This window comes from Petaurus breviceps, unplaced genomic scaffold (assembly GCF_028583685.1).
Source record: "Petaurus breviceps papuanus isolate PSGF00001 unplaced genomic scaffold, PetGlider_PUasm1.0 129, whole genome shotgun sequence".
Classification (NCBI taxonomy): domain Eukaryota; kingdom Metazoa; phylum Chordata; class Mammalia; order Diprotodontia; family Petauridae; genus Petaurus; species Petaurus breviceps.
The window spans coordinates 4,349,119-4,368,827 of NW_027185665.1; the positions used below are offsets into that span (position 1 = coordinate 4,349,119).

Sequence of the window (19,709 nt, forward strand, 5' to 3'; positions counted from 1 at the left end):
AAAGGCTAAACTCAAATGAAAAGGAAAAATAATTTCTACCCCATTCCTTATTCCCATCTGCCCCTAGCCCACCTCGACCAGACTGGACTGTTAACTTGGGGGAAAGATCTACTCACTGCAAATCCATCTGAAGCACTAAGTCAGGAAAGCTACTTGTGCAGTGGCTCTGCTTCCTTCTCTCAGCTTTTCCTAGCCCAGCTGGGAACAGATGTCAGTTCTGTTGCCAAATGAAAAATAACTGACCGGCTTCATCTCTCGAGCAGCTGTAGTGAACTATGGCTGCAGTGCTCTAAGGAAAGAAGGTTATGGGTGGCCCTGAAATAATTCCATTCAAAGCTGCCATTCCGTGTGTGTGTGTGTGTGTGTGTGTGTGTGTATAAATATGTGCATGTGTGTGCATATGTATATATATATAAAGTAGCCTAGTGACTGGAACATAGTAGGTATTTTATTATTGTTATTCTTAGCATGTTGTAACAAAATTATTATTGTTATTATTAACATGTTACACACACAAATACACACATAGTAAATATTTTTTGTGTTAAAGAACCCCCCCCAAGTGAATTATTGTTGTTCAGTCACATCCGACTCCTCGTGACCCCGTTTGGAGTTTTCTTGGCAAAGATACTGGTTTGCCCTTTTCTTCTCCAGCTTATTTTGCAGATGAAGAACTAAGGCAAACAGGGTTAAGTGACTTGCTTAGGGTCACACAGCTAATAAACGTCTGAAGCCACATTAGAACTCAGGAAGATGAGTCTTCCTGACTCCAGGCCCAGCACTCTGTACACCGTACCACCTGGTTGATCTCAAAAAATCAATAAGTATTGTGAATTTTTTTTAAAGAATTAGTTATAAATCTGAAACTAGGGGGGGGAAATGATGTTTTCATTTTGTCTTAAGTCACAAATGTGATCAAGTCTGGCCTTTCTACTCCACAGTTAGTGAGTGCTAAAAAAGAAACTGGCTTCCATCTTTTTCTGCCTGCCTGTGGCCAACCACTCATTTTCTAGTGACGTGAAAGCAGCCAGTATCCCACAGGACTACATACCTTCAGCCACATACCTCCTCTTCCCTCTCTCATATTTCAACCCTTGCTGGGGCAGACAGGTACATAAAGAGCCCAGTAACCTAATCTTGCTTAACCACCTACAATAGTGATTTACAAGACATGTAATTCAACTGAACAAGAATTTACTTATAAAGCTCCTGCCACATGCAAAGCAATGTGCCTCAGAGCTTTGGGAAAGACAAAGACTTAGAAGATACAATCTATAATCTCATGGAGTTTACAATCTAGTGGAAACAAAAAGAAGATGGCTCACTAAATGTCCACAAGTCAATATAAAAGGTGGCCTCTACCCTTCTTTTCAAACACCAACCTTCTCCCAATGATAATATAAGGCTGCAGACCATATGATACAAGATCACCACTGTTAATGGCAAAAGGTCTTTGCTCAACTTTGGGGCTACCATCAAACATTCATTAATTAAACTATTCTATAAGAAAAAAGTCTAAAACAAGTAGTTTATCCATGTCTTTGGTCTCTGATATAAGCCATTCCAGAGTAATAATTTACAGTTTTTCCGAATCAAAGACAAATTTCACAAGATAAAACATATTTACAAAGCATAGGTTCATTCATCATATAGAGTTTATACCATCAAACAGAATAAAAATCATTTAGAATGCTGGTGCACCCAGGAGAATCCTTTTCCTAAACTTATTCAATCTTCTTCTACCACTCCATCTAAGGATTCTCCTTTCTATCAAAGGTGAACTCCAGACACTTCCATTAACTGAAGTAATCAAAGGCTTCTTTCTTCAATACCCTAATCAGGTTAAGTCAGGGGGAAAAAGGTAATTTTCATAAGTGGATCAATCAAGGGCCTCCCTAGTCCCATCATCACCCCAACTTCATACTCAGGGAGACCAGAATTCCTTCCTGAACTTTTACCCAATTTCTTCAGAAAAAGGGCTTTGGTATGAAGAAAAAAGTTTAGCAGAGGGGATTGCATGTTGTTTCCTTCACTAGATAATGAACTCCTTGAAAGTAGGGATTATCTTTTATGTTTCCTTGTTATCTCCGTACTTTGTATCACTGTGTTGAACACAGTTGTCTGGCACATAGTAGGTGCTTTAAAAAAAAAACCCAAACCACCTAAACTTTTTCAGTTTCCTTACCTAAAAAGTTAATTAGGCACCGATAAATCCTCAAGGGCAGCTGGGTGGCTCAATGGACAGAGCTCCGGACCAAGTCCAAGTCTGACCTCAGACACTATGACCTTGTGTAAGTCATTTAGCCCTCTTGGTCTCCTTTTCCTCATCTATAAAATGAGCTGGAGAAGGAAATGACAAACTACTCCAGTAACAACAAAATCTCAAAAAGGGTCACAAAAAGTTGGACATTGAAGAGGTTACCCACTAAGAGGGTTAGGGTTGCTCTGGAGACCCCAAAATACCAACACACCGGGTCCTGCCGAATGAATTTGACTCGAGTCTTCTCAGCCAAAGAAAAGAAAAATTTATTAAAAGTTCACTTGTATTAGATACAGAGTAAGTCTGTGCTAGGTCATTCCATGGCACTCTCACTATTCTATGTCACTCTCACAAACATGAAGACAGGATGGGGTCTTATATACAGAAGGTTGTGGGAGGAATCTAGGGGTGGTCTAGGGGAGGAGTATGGGGAGGGTCTTCAGGAGGAGTTAATGAGATCAATGAGTGATTAAAGGTGGGGGGCCACCTGGGGACTACAGACAATGGTGGGCTAGGCCAGTTCAAGGGTGGGAAGTAGATGAACAATGGGGGCTAGGCTAGTAACTAGGCTAGAGGTCTGGCCAGCAACAATGTAAGGCTTATTGCCTCAAGCAAATGCTTCATCAAATGAGGTGATTTAATCAGAGTCCAAGGGAGATTTCCAGAGACTGTACCTCCAGCACTCAAGGAGAGCTAGAGGGGGCTCCCAGAGCCCATACCTCATCAGACATGACTCATACAACTGAACAAGTTCTTCACTGAAACAAGTCAGGAAAGAATTTCAGATTGGAGAAGCATTTATTTCCTAATACTTTAAGGGAAAAAAGGATGCTTTATATGTTTCCACATCATCATCTCAAAAAAAATTAAAATTGTAGGTGATGTAAACGATAATGGAATACTAATGAGCCAGTTTCCATGTTACCAATGCATTTGAGAAGTGGAATATACCATATTTTCAAGGATATTTATGACTGGAAAAGGAGAAGGGAAGGTGGGGTATGGTGTTAATGATGCAAAGTGTAGCAATGACATCCAAATTTTTTTAATTTAAAAAAAAACATTGATTTTTATTTTCCACATATGCAAAAATTTTTAAAGTCTAGAAGGTAGCTTCCAGTACATTGAGTAAACCCTCAGTGGAGGATTTTTGTAACTACATAGACAAGAATCACTCAGGATAAGAAAGTATGATGGGATTATATCCTGCAGAAGTCCCATGATGATATGGTTAAAGAGTCACTCAAGTCTTGAAGAATAAATATATGTTGAAGAATTGATTGATTACCCTATGTTCTTCACATTTAATCAAAACATTCTTACTCTTGCAGCTGCCAAGGAAGGACCTGACCACAGACATGCTAATGAGTACTATAGCCAAGTTCTAACCTGCTCTGGGTAAAAGTGACTTGCTCAATTATTAGCCTGTCATTCTGGTCTGAAAAAACAAATGAGAGCATTAACAAGTTGGGTGAGGCTAGGACATTCCAGAAAAGAGGAATGAAATAAGAGGACATGGTTCCAGAAGGTTGAGCAGATACTCTCCATTATTCTACCTAGAGTTAGCAAAGCTTCCCATAAGAAAGATAATTTCTCATAGGTCTTCATGGTAGCGATGACTAGTCTATCCACTGCCTTTTGTTGTTCTAAGTAACTTCCAGAAAAATAACGAAATAAGGCCTAAGGTGGCTCAGTGACTAGAGAGCTGGGCCTGGAGGCAGGACGACCCAAATTCAAATCTGACTTCAGATACCTGGGAAAGTCACTTAGCCCTGTTTGTCTGTTTCCTCATCTGTAAAAATGGGGTGGAGAAAGAAATGGTAAATCACCCCAGTATCTTTGCCAAGAAAAGCCCAAATGGAGTCACAGAGTCAGACATGTCTGAAATGCATTTCTGTTTAATTCCTTCTCAGGGGATATTTAATACATTTATGGATTGGTTTTCTGCTTATCCCTCTATTCTCCAAGTGATTTTTTTGTTTATTTGTTTAAGTAAGGCCTATTCCCGGTATATCTGGCTTCCCAATATGAAACTTGTGCACTTGAAATATTTTTATAGAAAATAAAACTATAATATCATTCACTAACGGTCCCTTATCAAAGCAGAGCCACTTCCTTGAATGGTGGGTTTCAAAAATAAGTGTAAACAATAACATTCAATTAACAAATGTGTCAACTGTCCTTTCCTGTGAATCTGCTTTGATAAACATAGACAGGTCTAGCTTTATGTAAATTTGCATCACAACAGATTGAATCAAGAAATCTGCCTTCCAAAATAACAACTATATTAACTTTATTTTACAGCATTGTGCTCTTTCTTTCTCCACTCCTGCCCCCAGACTTAGTGCTTCCTGGCCTCTCATTCCCTCCTACCAAAAAAAGCCAAAAAACAAAAGCCTAAAAAAACCTCCAAGTAAAAGTGGAAGAATAAACCCTAGGAGAGACCACCCAGATGCAGTGGGATGGGCACTTGGCTTGTGACCTCTGGGCGTGGAGAAAGGAGACCCTATGCCCTGCTCTCCCCCCTCCCCCTCACCTGTACCTTCCCATACTCAGGTACCATATGTCTGTCCCAGGCCCATGCATGTGGCTCATCCCCTGCTGTCTGTTTCTATGTCCAGCCCCCATGTGTCTGCCTCATGGCTGACCGGCACTCATGTGCTCCTTCTCCTGCTCTCCCTTCTCTCTGTCCCAGCTCCACCCCATGTGTCCTTAGACTTTAAAGTATGGCCTTCTGACTGAGTCCAAGTTTTACAGAACAAATCCTTTTACTAAGGGCATTGGTTCTGTGAAGTTTGGTTTCAGTCAAAGGGCCACACCTAAGGATGTAGAGGGCTACATGTGGCTTCGAGGCCAAAGGTTCCCCACCCCTGCCTTAAACCATGTGTGGGCCCCCTCCTTCCAACAGTGTGTGACTCCCTGCCTCCCCAACTCCCTCCCCCCATGTCTATGTTATAGAAAAATTGCTTTACTTAGAGGTCTGCAGAATGGTCCACTTATGTAAAGTGAGAACTGACTGTACAGTGTGACCACTTGTCTAGTATTTCCAAGATAGGCAGAAACAAGAATTTAGGGATATAACAGACTTTTTTTTTTTAACAAAGAACAATTGCCCAGAAAATGAATGTCATCCTAGAAAAAAAAGAGGTAACAGAAAATGGTGGCAGGGAATAGAACTCTAGGCCTGGAGTCAAGAAGACCTGAGTTCAAATCTCAGACACTTACTAGCTGTGCAGTCCTGGGAAAGTCACTTAACCTCTGCTTGCCTCAGTTTCCTTACCCTTAAAATGGGGGTATTACTATTACCTACCTTACAGGACTGTTGTAAGGATCAAATGTAGTAATGTTTGCAAAAAGCTTAGCACAGTGTCTGACACACAGTAGGAACCATATAAATGCTTATTCCCTTCCCCACCCTGCCATAAAGCTACCTAGTTTTGACTGCCTCCTATTCTGGTTTTCTTATTAATTTTCTTTTATCATCTTTTTTTTAAATCTATAAAAATAAAGATAACTACATTGACCTGACCACAGAAAGGTTGTGAGCAATTTTTTAAAAATTGAGAATCCTTGAAAAATCACAAAGTATTTTAGACAAAATTCTGCCTGGTTCAGTAAACTACTACAACGCAATTAGTTCTGGACACCGATTTTCTTGGAGGCTTTCTAATCTCTTTATCTCTACAAACATCATCTGTCATAGACTAGAGACCCTATCTTGTCTTAAGATCTGCATAACATTTTGGTTTTGTAGTCTGATTATGGGTGAATTATTCTCCTCTGAAAGAACAGTTTGTGATTTAGTCATAAATCTTCCCAACAGTCTCATATTACTCCAAAACTAGATTCTTAATTCCAAAAAAGCAACAGTACTTTAGGAAACTGAGTGGGGGCGGGGGTGGAGGGTAGGGAGGGGAAATGCAAATGAATAAAAATTCATATTCTTTTTTTCTTTCAGAGACAGGAAGTAATTTAAAAAAAAAAAGAAGTAACCAGCAGCTAACATTCATATAGTGTTTATGATGTGCCAGGCACTGTGCTGACTAAGCCCTTTACAATTATTATCTAATTTGATCCTCATGTAAGACTGGGAAGTAGGTGCTATTAAAGCTGGCCCCCAAAAGGTTTTTCTACAAAAATCAAAAGGAGAGGAAATACTTTCATTTTTCTCTCTAAATGTGTATTTTTCTGGTTGCCAATGCTTCCCTTAAATATAATATTTTCATTGCCAGAAGAAGGCCTAACTATACCTTTAGTTTGGAACTTTAAATCCAAATCTCCAGCACAGATCAATTGCATTTTACTTTAATGTACTGGGGTTTTTTAAACCAAATACTAAATAACAAAATGCTAATGAAGCTTTCACCTATTTAAAAGCATATTAAAGTACAAAATTCCTGGAAAATGTACTTAAGGAAACATAAATAACACACCAAAAATATCACCAAACTGAAACCCATAGCTTATACCTAGACCCCTTTGTGTAACATGATGGATAAGATTCAGGTCACACCCAGAATATAAATCCTCTGTACTGTTCAATCCCTGAACCAAGAAGATACTTTTGTATTTACCGAGTATCAGTCTTCTGAAGATATTACTACTACAAAAATCCAAGTCAAGGGCTCATAAGCCATCTTCTGAAACAGTTAAGGTGGGAAAGAGAATAAATGGTTAGAGATGACAAGTGAAGGTACCTGTGGGATGATTCACACGTTAGCGAGAAAGAGAAAAGGGGTATGGAGAAAGGGCAGATTGATACGAAGTTGGGAGAGGACAGCTGAAATGAAAGAAAGATAAGTAATACAGTCCTTCCATGGCATAATTTGGGTGGCTAATGGTTATGACAATGGAGAAAATATTCCTAAAATGTTTAAACAATAACTAAATATAAGGCAGGCAAAGGAGTTATTCGATTTCTTATCTGTTATCAACATGCTTATTTCACCCATGCCAGTCTTATGAATGTGTCAAGGGAAAATATTCAAGAATGATTTTTTTAACAGTGAGTTCAAATATGATCTTCCTCCAGCATGCACTGATTACTGCTAACACTAAAAGCCTGCATTACTTGCTCTCTTACTCATGTCCTATATCCCCATAGGTACAATTAATGTGTCTTACTAACACAGGAATCTTGTAATCAGAGACCAGTGGATCATACACTTTCCCTTATAGACCATCTAGTTCAATCCCCACATTTTATAGATGAGGAACCTGAGGCTCACAGAGGTTAAGTACCTCTGTAACAAGTGGTAACAAGTGGCTGAATCAGAATTTGAACCCAGGTCCTCTGCCTCCAAATCCAGAACTTGTCCCATCACCAAAATTGTTCCTTATCAATTAATAACAAAGCTGAATGAGTAATCGCTATGACCATTAAACAAAGTATGTTTCATAGGAAAACTTAATACCAAGACTAAATCATAAAATTTTTAACAAATGCTGAAAGAAATTCATGTCATCTAGCACTCAAGTCAGGGAGGAGCTTCAAGAAAACCTAGAATATCCCTAAATGCAGATATTCCTCAAAGCTCAATCCTGGCCTCTCTGGTTTTTATCAGTGCTTAGCACAATGCCTGGCATATAGGAAGCCATTAATAAACGTGTCAACTGACTCTCTGTACTCTTTCCTTTGGATATTCACTCCCACATTTACCCCAGCCTCCATCATCATTCTATGTTGTTGATTCCCAATTCTAGATCTGTAGCTGCTCTAATTTTTCTTTTGAGTTCCAGTCCCCAACTCTCAGGGAGATACTTCCAAGTGGATAACACACAATCACTTTAAAAACAAAAATCATTATATCTAAACCAAAATTCATCTCTCCAAATCTAATTCCTTCTCATACCTCTCTGTATCTTTAAATGCTATTATCTCAAGTGAGCAGAGGCCAGGGCTGAGTTAGGGATGGAGAGAATCAAAGAAAGGCTCACAGATCTGAAGGCGGAGGGGATATTAGAGGTCATCTCCACTCATTCTGGAAATAATGAAATGAATAAATGAATTATATGGTCACTGAAGCTTGAAATCTGAGTTATCCTGAACTCTTCTGTCACCAAATCCTATCCATCTTTAGTGTCTTTTACTTCTATCCCTTCTTTTTCCATCTCTTTTTTTCACTGTCATAGTGTCCTGCTAGTTCAAGTCATTCTCCTCTTAGGTATGAACCGCTTGCTGCAACGTTCTGCATTTAAAATGCTTCTCTCTTTCCTCCACTCTCCAAGTGCTCTGTAATCTAGTTCCAATTTGTGGTTCTTGACCATGATACTCCATCTTCCACATCGGCGGCATCTTCAATTCCAGGATGCATACTTCCAATGGTAAATTGGTAATCAATCTCACAGAGCTATCAGTTTCTGGTTTACAAAGAGCTGTGTTCCAAAAGTCCATTTGCAAATCATAGAACTTTAGAGCTGGAAAAGACCCAAATGTTCATTCGTAGATGAGCAAACCGAGACCCCGGGAGAAAGTGGCATGTGCATGGAGGTTAAGCTGGGACTATAACCAGGAGTTTGATCTCCTGATTCTCAAGTCAGCACTCTTTCTATTACCACCTTCTTCCTTAGTTGTTTGGACTTTTTAACACAGTCCCATAGTAATAATGTTACAAATAGTGGATAAACTGGAACGGGCATTGGGTTGGTAGTGATAAACTATAAAAAGCAATGAGTTTAGTCAGGACCTAGGTTTAAATTTGAGCTCTTGCTTGCTAGAATTATCATGTTATTAAGCTGAACTGAATTATCTCCAAAGTTCCTTCGAGCTCTAAATAAGAGCTAGTATTTGTAAAGCACTCTAAGGTTTGCAAAGTACTTTATAAATATTCTCTCATTTGATCCTAACAACGGCCCTACAAGGTAGGGGCTGTCATTACCTCTTGTCAAGTTTTCATGCCTCCAGATGCAGCACTCATCCACTGCACCCCCGGCTGCTCCCAGAAGGCAGCACAATCCTATCAATCTCCAAAGTGGTTTTGGGGTCAAAAGATCTTGCTTAGAACCCTGCTTCTATTTAGTACCTGTATGACCCTTGGACAGGGCATCTAACCTTCATGCGCTTTATTGTCCTTATCTATCAAATGAGGACATCTGACTAGATGGTATTTGGTCCCTTTAAGCTCTAAATCTATGGTCCCACAATTAGAGAATAAATTTTAATTCATCTAATACCAAAATTACACTGTACTTATTTTGAATATATTTTGCACATATTTCTATGTATACATGGCTTTCCTCCATAGAATGTAGATCCTCAGACTGTTTCTGGTTTTTCTTTGTATGCCTAGTACACCTAGCACAGTGCCAGGCACATAGTGGGTGCTTAATGACTCACAGTCTTTATGTTTCCAGCCAATAATCAGGTGCTGACTGACTAGAGTCAAAGCTATAAGCTCTGATCCCAAGCCTTCCCCAAAGCACCTCTGGTTTCCCCTTAGCAGGCAGACCTATGATAGCTTCCTGGGTTTCATCCCACTCAAGGGTTAGAGGTTGCAACTTCAACTGATAAGCAGGTTTGAAACTCAAATTGCCCCTGGGAAGCCAGCCTGGCCTCAAGCCCTAACTGGTGTTGTGGAGCCAGGAAGGGAGCAAGTTTATTGTCTAAATTCACAAAACAAAAGTCACATTGTACAGGATCCCTGGGATGGGGAGAGACAGACAGACAGACAGACAGACAGACAGATAGATAGACAGACAGATGAGTGTGGATGTGTATGAGAGCCAGACAGACAAAGAGGGACAGAGAAAGAGACAGACAGACAGACAGACAGACAGAGGCAGACAGAAAACTTAACAAGGTTACTCTAATGGGAAAGACAACAAAATAGAATAGCTGGAAAACAATGAGAAGAATACCTGATACCAACACCTTAATAACAAAGTTCTGTATTTCAGGATGAGAAAAAAGTAGTCAAAACATGAGTCTAGCACCATGGTGAGGAACAGGGTAAGAGAAATATAGAAGCTCTCAAGCCTGGGAAAGAGTTACTGAGGACATCAGATCACAAGAAAAAAAAGGAAAAAGCTCTAACTAAGCCATCCCTCCCCCTTCGGGCAAGGAAGCAAGTAAAAGCTAAAGAGAAGAAAAGAGTTTAAATGGATATAAATAAAAAGGGAAAAGGAGTCCCCAGTTAGTTGCATTTGTAAGGTAAGTGTTCCCAAGTCCTATATTCTTTATACTTCCTTTGTACTGTTGGGCTTTTAGAGCCCTTCATAACCTGAACCCTTCCTACCATGCCAGTCTTCCTACCTTTGTTGTTGATTCAATTGCATCCAACTCTTTGTGACCCCATTTTGTGGTTTTCTTGGCAAAGATACTGGAGTGGTTTGCCATTTCATTCTCCAGTGGATTAGGCAGAGGATAAGTATCTTGCTCAGGGTCACATAGCTAGTGTCTAAGACCTCTATTTAAACTCTAGTCTTCCTGACTTCAAACCCAAGGCTCTATCCACTACACCACTCAGCTGTGTCCCAGGTCTTATTCCCCTCCATTATTATCCAGTGGTTCTGGCCTCCTTGCTCTTCCTTGCATAAGACATTCCATTTCCCTCTCAGCCCATGCCTGGAATGCTTTCCCTCTGCATGTCTGCCTTTTGGCTTCCTAGAGCCCGCCTTCCCCCACTCCCCCTTAGTGCCAGTGCCTTCCTTCTTGGATTACCTCCAGCTTCTCCCGGTCCTACCTTGGGCAGTGCTTGTCCCCCTAGACAGACAGAGTTTGGGGGGGCAGGGATGTTTTTACTTTTCTTTGCATCTCTAGCTCTTATCATAATATGGATACATAGCTTTCATAAATGCCTACTGACTTGCCTTTGACTTTTGACCCTTTTTTGGATTATTCTTCCTATTATTCTTTAATTCTTTTTCAAATCCTATATAACCTGAGTGGGAAAAGATGTTTTGTAATGTTATTTAACTTTTTCTGTGTTTATGGTCTCTATAGACAATAGATTTCTTAAGGCATTATTACTGTGAGCACATAATGGTCAAATTCCTAGCAAGGGTACTCCCATAAGTAATAAAAGGATAAACCATTTGGGCCTCGCTCCATTACTCCCTTGCCCTAGGCTGAAAGGTATGGCATGAAAAGTTGAGACCCAGAACAGTATGTAGGCTCCTACTTTGGGTTACTTCAGCATTTCTGTGTAAGAATTTAAAAAACCAAACAAAAAAGCCTCACTTCACACACACACACACACATACACACACGAAACGGAGAGACACAGAGACAAAGAGAGAGAGAAAGAAGAGAACACTGGGTAATTATTCTCTTGAACTTCTGGGAACAATTATCAACATCTTGTGGAAAACTGGTCAGATTATTTAGAATATAATGAGCAACTGCAAATTTTAATTCCTTCTTTAATGAAAATAACCATTAAAATCTACTGAATTTATAAGCATTTTTCTCAAGAAAACAACTTAATCAAATGCATATTTCTTTTAATATATTAAGTACAGCTTTATAGATTACAATAAGAAAAAACGTATACACTGATGCTGACATTTAAAATTATACGCTTATGTTGTTACTATGTTTAAATTACTAACAAAACTGTTGACAGTGAAATACAGTAAATTCCATTCTTTGTCAGACAATGTTATGAAACTGCAAATATCACAGTTCCTGAAATAGTAACCTTAGTTAGATAAATTGTATCCTATGAATATTCAAATAAGAGTTTAATTGTGCGTAATTCCTTTTTAGTTGATTCTCTCCCCAGCCCAAATTTACTTAGGAAACCCTTAATTCAGTAAGAATTAAACATATGGAAGGAATAAATTTTGCTGTTTTCAATTATTTAAATGCCAGAGGGAAAAAACAAAATAAAATTATTTACTAATCCATATTTTGTGCAAAAACAGTTCAAGTTTTATTCAAACTTAAGAAATGCTAGCAAATATACAGTAAAGTATTATTAGTACAAATGATAATTCACCCTGAGACCAAGAGGAAATTTTTAGGCAATGGATTTGTGCTTGTTCAGTATCCAAGAATAAACTTCTAACAAATATTTTTATAATAGGACCAGAGATCTAGAGTCAAAAGGGACCTCAGAAGCCATCTAATCTAATCCATTCATTTTAGATATGAAGAAAACAGAGGACTAGGAAATTTAAGAGATTTGCTCAAAGCCACATAGGTAGTTAGCTCTAGAGGAAGGATCACTCTTTAATGAAAATGTGTAGGGTCTTTTTATGTTTCACTGAGTTTATTTTAGGTTATAAGCTCCCAGGAGGGTGGGATTATGTCTTCTTTTATCTTATTTTTTCTATTTACAAAAATCTATATTTTATTTCATCCTCCCATTAAAAAAGATCATGTCTTTTCAATTACTTTTCTGCTTCCCTTATACTTATACCATTCCCTCTACCTAGAAAGCTTTCTGTCTTCTTTCAGGAATCTATATTTAGGAAATCATTTTTCCCATCAAGTTCCAATCACCCAGATGCATTGGGGCGGGGGGGGGGAGGGACTGTCAGTATAGAAAATTGTATAGATTGTCAATTTAGATTGATGTACTGATTAGCTTTGACAAACTGCTTTTCTCTTCTTTGTTACAAGGGTTGTCTCTCTGAGCCTGGAAAAAATGAAAGTGATGTGGAGACAAGGAATATCTATAAAATATTTCTTTTTATTTAAAGAATTCCCAACGACTCTATTTCTCCTATCTTCTCAACATTAATGAAAACACAACATTTAAATTACATTACTTTGCATTCATTTGTCTTTCTTTGTACTGTATTCTTATAACTTTTTAACATGTTTCTCAAGTGGACCATAAACTCCTTCAGGACAGGGATTAAATCATAGTTCCTGTATCTATCCTCAAAGTCCCTTGTACAAAGAGTACTATTTAGCGGGGCCATTTACACGGTACTTCAATACTTCAAGGGTCTGTGATTTTACTGGTGTGGGTACTTCCTGCATATCACAAACCCTCTGGATAGCAGTAGATGACCTTCCAGAGTTCCCGTAGCTGAAGAATTCATCACCCTGCAGGCAAGCTAATGATCACATTCTCTGAACTTTAATAGTCCTCAAAAAACACATACACAGTTCATCACTGGGCCTCTACTCAAGGTCTTTCCAGCTTAACAGAGACTGCAGGGTTTTTACTTCAGCATTTTACCTATCATACTGAAACAAAGTTTTGAGTGTCACTACCTGAAAATACCTTTTAAACTCTGACAGTAAACTGTATCAAGTCTCTAAAATGGCCTTAGATGCCCTACTTCATGAACTTAAAAGCAAAGGCTTAACTACAACAAAACTACCCTTCATTTAAAGCACCTGCCATGAGGCATTTTAAGAAACAAAATATAAGGTGGCAAAATAATCAGAGCCTCACAAATGTAGAACTGGAAGGACTTTTAGAGATCTAGTTCAACTCCCTCAATTTACAGAGAAAGAAACTGAGGCCCAGAGAATCCAAGTATTTTGCCCGAGGTCACACCAGTCCACTAAGTTACAGAAGTATGATTTGAAGCCAAGGTCTCTCACTCCAAATCCAAATGGTTGGGTTACCTAAATAAATTAATTTTGATGTACTCAAATTTGTAGAAAGCAACCGTATATCGACAAATAAACAATGGACATTGATCCAAATCCTGAAACCGCTTAAAAAATACCAAATTTTTGTACCAACACAGAACAAGCAAAAGGATTCTGATCGTTATTCGAAGTACAGTCATATGAGAACATCCTTAAGACTTTGTACTTAACAGATGTTTATACCCATGGATGGAGGGAAAAAAGGGAAGGTAGCGTTAATAAGGAACTAATTAAGGAGACTATGATTCTAAATACAGGGTTTTTTTTCTTTCTTTTCCCCCCAGAAAAGAGGTTTTTCCCAGACAATTCCTTTTCTGTGATACAAATATTACAATCCATTTAGGATCAATTTACAGACCCAAAACTATGTACACTGGTTCTATAATGCCCTAATTATAATGTTAACCTAAAACACATTTCCCAAATTCCTAGAAAAATTTAAGTCTAGTTATAGTTATGAGATGCCGATAAAATTCTTAAAAGTCCAAAATGACCTCAAGCTTAATGGATTGACACCTGGGAAGTAAAAGGGAAGACCAAAATTATAGAAAAATATAGATACCATACTCTCTTTGAGAAGAATAAAGCTGCCAGTGCTGCAGAAGTTGAACAAACCAAAACTCATTCAGGACGAGACATAAAATATTGTAAAATAAAAAAAGTTAAAAAAATGTCTTTTTCATTGACTTTAATCTTCTGTTCATCCTGGGAAAGGAGAGATCTATTTAAAATTGTCTAATATTTATATGTGCAAATTGTCTAAGTGGTTTTCAGATGAATCAAGTTAGAATGACTTCCTGTACCCTATAAACAGTTAAAAGCCAACAGATTTCTCCAAAGCCATTGCCAGGACAAATGTTTCTCTTTCTCCCTCTTAAATAGTTCTAGTCAAGAATAAGAGAGGTACTGGTTCTTATCTTAAAACCAAAGGCAGCAATAATAATGGGCACAGGATAAGGAAGAAGTTACAAGGCAGAAAACCATTTTTTCAATATCATGGTATGAGGGCTCTTATCCTTTACTCCTTTTGAAGTCTAGTAAAGTTGATAGCCCCCTTCTAAAATTGTTTCTAAATATGAAAATAAAATACACAGGATCAGCAATAAAACAAATTATACTGAAATACAGCTATCTTTAATTAAAGACCCCTGACATAGTGAATCAAATTAGAATAGAAGACCCCAAGCTAATTGAAAAGAACATCTATCACAGAAGATGGATCTCACCCAAGCGCAGATGTACCAACCATTACGGAGCCTGATACTTCAGAGAATTGTAAGCCTAATCTTTTAAAGATAAACAGAACAAATTTCAAGATAGCCAATTTTTTTTTCCAAATGAAAAGGTTCAACAAGAAGTGGAGAGACAGAATGATACCACTGCATCTCTGTAATAAGGAGGCAAGCCTCCAAATGTCTTGAGAGAGATGATTTCTAAATCTAATTTATTTCTAGCAAGGAGCTACTCCATTACTACAGTCTGACTCCATTATATGAAATAAGTATACAGATGCATAAAGGAATAGTTACATAGACCTCCTAGGATCATAGAGTTAAAAAGTTCAAAGGATCCTCAGGGATTACCTAAATCCAGTCCTCTAATTTTAAAGATGAAGAAAAGAAGGTCCAATAAATTTAGGTGGCTAGCCCAATGTCACATAGCAAATAACCTTGACTCAAAACTTGACTCAAAACCAAGGTCTGAAACTGCATGCTTTGACCCCAAATATGGATTTCTTTCCATTTTACCTTCTTGCTTCTGTTTTGCAAAGTATTTAAAAAATGAATGCCATCAGTTTGTTTTTGTTCAGTCATTTTTCAGTCATGTTCAACTCTTTGTGACCCCATTTGGGATTTTCTTGGCAAAGATCCTAGAGTAGTTTGCCATTTCCTTCTCCAGCTCATTTTACATATAAAAGTGAGGCAGTGTTAAGTGACTTGCCCTGGGTCACACAGTTAATAAGTATCTGAACCCTGATTTGAATTTCGTAGGATGAGTTCCTAACTCTAGGCCTGGCACTACCTAGCTGTCCTAGGCCATCAGTTAAACAAACATTCATTGAATATGTTCTGAGAATACTGTAGCTAGATCAAAAGGCCCCTATCCATAGATTACGATCTAGAAATGGTACCTGGTTAACTATTAAGCTACTTTAATACATTAAAAGAACTATGCATTTAAGTTGTTTCTTGAGAAAATTGTTCATAGCTCTGGCAGATTTTTAATGGTTATTTGTATGAAAGGAATTGAAATTTATAGCTGCCAATATTCAATTCTCAATAATCTGACGAATTCTCTACAAGATGTTGATTAATGTTCCCTCAAATTTAAGAGAATTTATTCAGCATTCCCTTCTTTGCTACTACATACCCTTTTGTGGATTGTTGTGATTCACATCAAGCTTGGGAACAAACTCTTCCTAATGTCCTTAGGAATTTTGCTATCAAGAACATACCCTTTCAAATTCAATACCTGTATGTGAAAAGTGACCTATGATCTTACCAGCTGCATTTTCTGATACTATACCATAAGCTTCTGAATTCTGCTGTAGGAAATCATGAAATCATGCCAAACAGGTTCACTTAGATTTCATGTTACCTTCCAACTCCAAAGGGACCCTCTAAACTGCACAGAAAATCTTTTATTCTTTCCTAATTGACTCTATCATATGCCCCATAATGGCTATTACAAATTTACTCCTCTTTTTCCTCTGTTCTCAATACCACCTGTAGTGTACTCTCTCCATATGACCTTGTCTCCCACTTCAATGAGAAAATAAAGGCCATCTACCATCAGCTTCCTTAACTCTTCTACTTTATAACTCAAGACCTCTCTACATGGTCACTTACTCTCTTCTCCTTCACTTCAGTCTCAAAGGATGAAGTAGCCCTTCTCTTTGCCAAGGCTAACCTTTCTACTTGGGTGCTTGATATGATCCTCTTTACTCTCCTCTGGGAGCTCATCCATTGATCATAACCTCAAACACTTTTCATCTGAGATCCAGACCTAAATACCCACTGCCCACTGCCAATTCCCTTCTGCACATCTCTACCTGACTCTCAAATTCACTGAACTCACCTCCTCGCTAAACTCAAACTTTCCCCCAAACTGTCTTATTTCTATTGAGGACACTAAGAAAATCTCAGTCATGCTTGACTCTTCCCACTCTCTCATCGATCATATCTAATCATCTGCCATGTCCTGTCCATTTTTACTTCCAAAACTTCTCTCACATACATCCCATTTCTCTACTTACACAGTGACCACTCAAGTACTCAACACTTCTCTTCTAGACTATTGTAGCAAAACTAATTCATCACTCACTTCATTCACCCACTTAAAAGCTTTCAGTGGTTCTTTACTGCCTCCGGAATGAAATACAAAGTCCTCAGATTGGCATTTAAAGTACTTGATGCTACTTTTGTAGACTTCCAATTACTCTCCATCACAATTACGACATTCCAACCAAACTGGAGTACTTAAAAGTTTTTCAAACTCAACATATCTCTCTTCATGTCCATATCTGCAATGGATCCTGATGAATGAATCCTGATCATGATCTATGCCTCTCAAAGTTTTGATTTTCCTTGAAAGCCCATCTCAGGTAGAATATACTATGGGAAGCCTTTCCTGATTACAATGGTTCTGAGTGCTTTCTCCTTCCTCAAATTTGTGGCAAATGCTTTGTCTTATCTCTCCCTTTGCCTGTTTATTCCCTAAACAGTTTGCTTATTATTATTTGTTTATTCATGTCCTGTGTACATTTTGTACCCTCCAGTAGAACTTAAGATCTTCAATGGAAGGGTCTGTTTCATTTTTGTCCTGGTCTCCACCATACCTTGCACAGTGCACCATGTGGTAGGCTTTAAGTTTGATGGACTTTACTGAATTAAAGAACGGGTTCTAAGCAGGACCCTACACATTTTTCCACCTCCTCCGGAGTCAGATGCTCAATATGACTTCAATAGTTTAAGTTAAAACTCTAAATAGCAGAAACATCTGGATATAAAAGTATAAAATAAACCATATTTCCTGCTTCTTAGTCTATGGTTGTAGAAGGCTCAAAAGTAAAAAGGCCTGAGCCAACCGAAGAAGCCATTTTGGAGAAGGCAGCTTTTTGAGATGCATAATTCCGCACAGGAAGAGAAAGAGAGTTCAGTTAGCATTCCAAGAGTAACAGAGAGGTGTCAAGGTAATTAGCAGCTGTTCTATAAATAAAAACAAGTAAAAGACAGGTGTAGAGCCTTCTAAGTATCAATGAAAATCAGTGTTTAAATAAATAAAGCTTATATGAGCTAAGTAATAATAAAGATACTTAATTTGTACTTAGGACTTTGCAAATGTCCTTCAAAAGTATATGTCCCACTTGGTTAAATCATTTTTTTTGTATATTACACGCTTATTGCTTTTCTCAATTATCTGAATCTGAGAAAAGTCTACCAGCTGGGGCTCAGTCATGTCCTCAACAGGCACTACCATTCAGCTAGTGTCAGCTAAAATATAGGCATGGTGCCAAGTAAGATTTCATTACCCTCCAGAGGACTGAGTCTTGTTTCCTTTAACCTATTTTAATGGCATAAATTTCACATGACCACATGAGGTTTTCTCTATCACTACTACTACCTATTATTCCTACAAATAATTAACTGTATGTAATATAGATGTCTAAAATAATCACTACATAGAAGATGAATATAATGTTCCACAAGAGAACTGAAAAAAACCCCAACACTTCAACTCACCACATGTTAGCACTATTTCTAAGGAGAAAAATGAAAAAGCAAACAGTATTTTGACACCTGCTGAATTTAAAAGGCATGATGGTATTGGTATGTGAAAAAAAAAGAACACATTAAGGTATCTCTTAAGAATTCCTTCATTTGATATTTAAAAATTTAAATTTACCAAGTTTTCCTCTGTCAAATGAAGATCTAGGCATTTTCCTATAGGCTAATTCTGTCTACATTAAAAATAATGACTCTGTGAGAATGCTGAATTAGCAAAGAAGTAGATTTCTTTCCAATATCCCTTTTAAGATTCCATTAATTCCTATTAGAACAATACCCTGGACAATCCTTTCTAGAAATTCTACCAGTCTGCTACTTAGCTTTGAAGTCCCTGCCTTACCTCAAAACACTGGCTGATCACAACAATAAATGGAAAGGGATGCGAAGAAACCATTTCAGAAAAAGCAGCTGTATCAAATGCTCCAACAGATTAGTGCCGATTCCTTTAGGTGGTTCCTTTGCCTTCTACACTCTCTGCTAGATAGAAAAATCAGTGCTCATAGCACACTCATCCTCAGTGTTCAATAAATGAGCCTTCAAAAAGCATCACTACTTTCATTTCCAATAGAAGCTTTGTCAGGAAGTGATTCCAACCACAGCCCGAACTGTGACTCAGTGTGGTTTCAAACATTCAGTAAGGTACTATGATTTGGAAGAGGCCACGATAACCACAACTAGCAATACTGGTTATTCCTGCATGACACAGAAGCTCCTTTTAGTTCAGTTCAATTTTTTTTTTCAAACCCAGGTGGTAAATTAAAAAATAAAAAAACACACATACACAACACATTCCTCACAAATGTAGCTGCTAAACTGCAGGTAGGTTACTTACTCATTCTACTAAATGTCAACACCATCACTGAGGAGGGTTTCCCTTCTCAACATTTTTGATAGAAAACTGATTTCTCACTGTGTAATTAAATTTGCATCAAACAGAAACCAAATAATACAAGTTGAATCTAAGGGGTCTTTTATTCTTTTTATTAAAGAGACAAAAATAGCCATCTGTTTACTTAGCTGTTGCCCTAAGGGTATTTTAATGCTGGTGTATCAATTTACTGAATATATAAAGCTTCCAAAAATACTTACCCATCCATTACTTTCCTTT

At 38.0% G+C, this 19,709-nt stretch overlaps 1 protein-coding gene and 1 long non-coding RNA gene across 25 annotated transcripts in view; one reads left to right on the plus strand and one right to left on the minus strand.

The window, feature by feature from the left end:
- Window positions 1-19,709, minus strand: part of LOC138173021 (zinc finger protein 532) — a 116,279-nt gene that overhangs the window by 76,333 nt on the left and 20,237 nt on the right. Inside the window, exon 1 of one of the 24 annotated variants that reach the window (XM_069102995.1) lies at window positions 18,942-19,349. The exons of 22 other annotated variants lie outside the window; for them this stretch is intronic. The gene's annotated coding sequence lies outside the window, so the exon portion shown is untranslated. Of the gene's footprint in view, window positions 1-116; window positions 352-18,941; window positions 19,350-19,709 lie in introns of those variants that run through there. One more of the 24 variants, XM_069103033.1, reaches the window with a different exon arrangement.
- The window catches only part of LOC138173131 (uncharacterized), a 74,272-nt gene that overhangs the window by 29,589 nt on the left and 24,974 nt on the right, over window positions 1-19,709 (plus strand). The gene's annotated exons all lie outside the window — the stretch shown is intronic.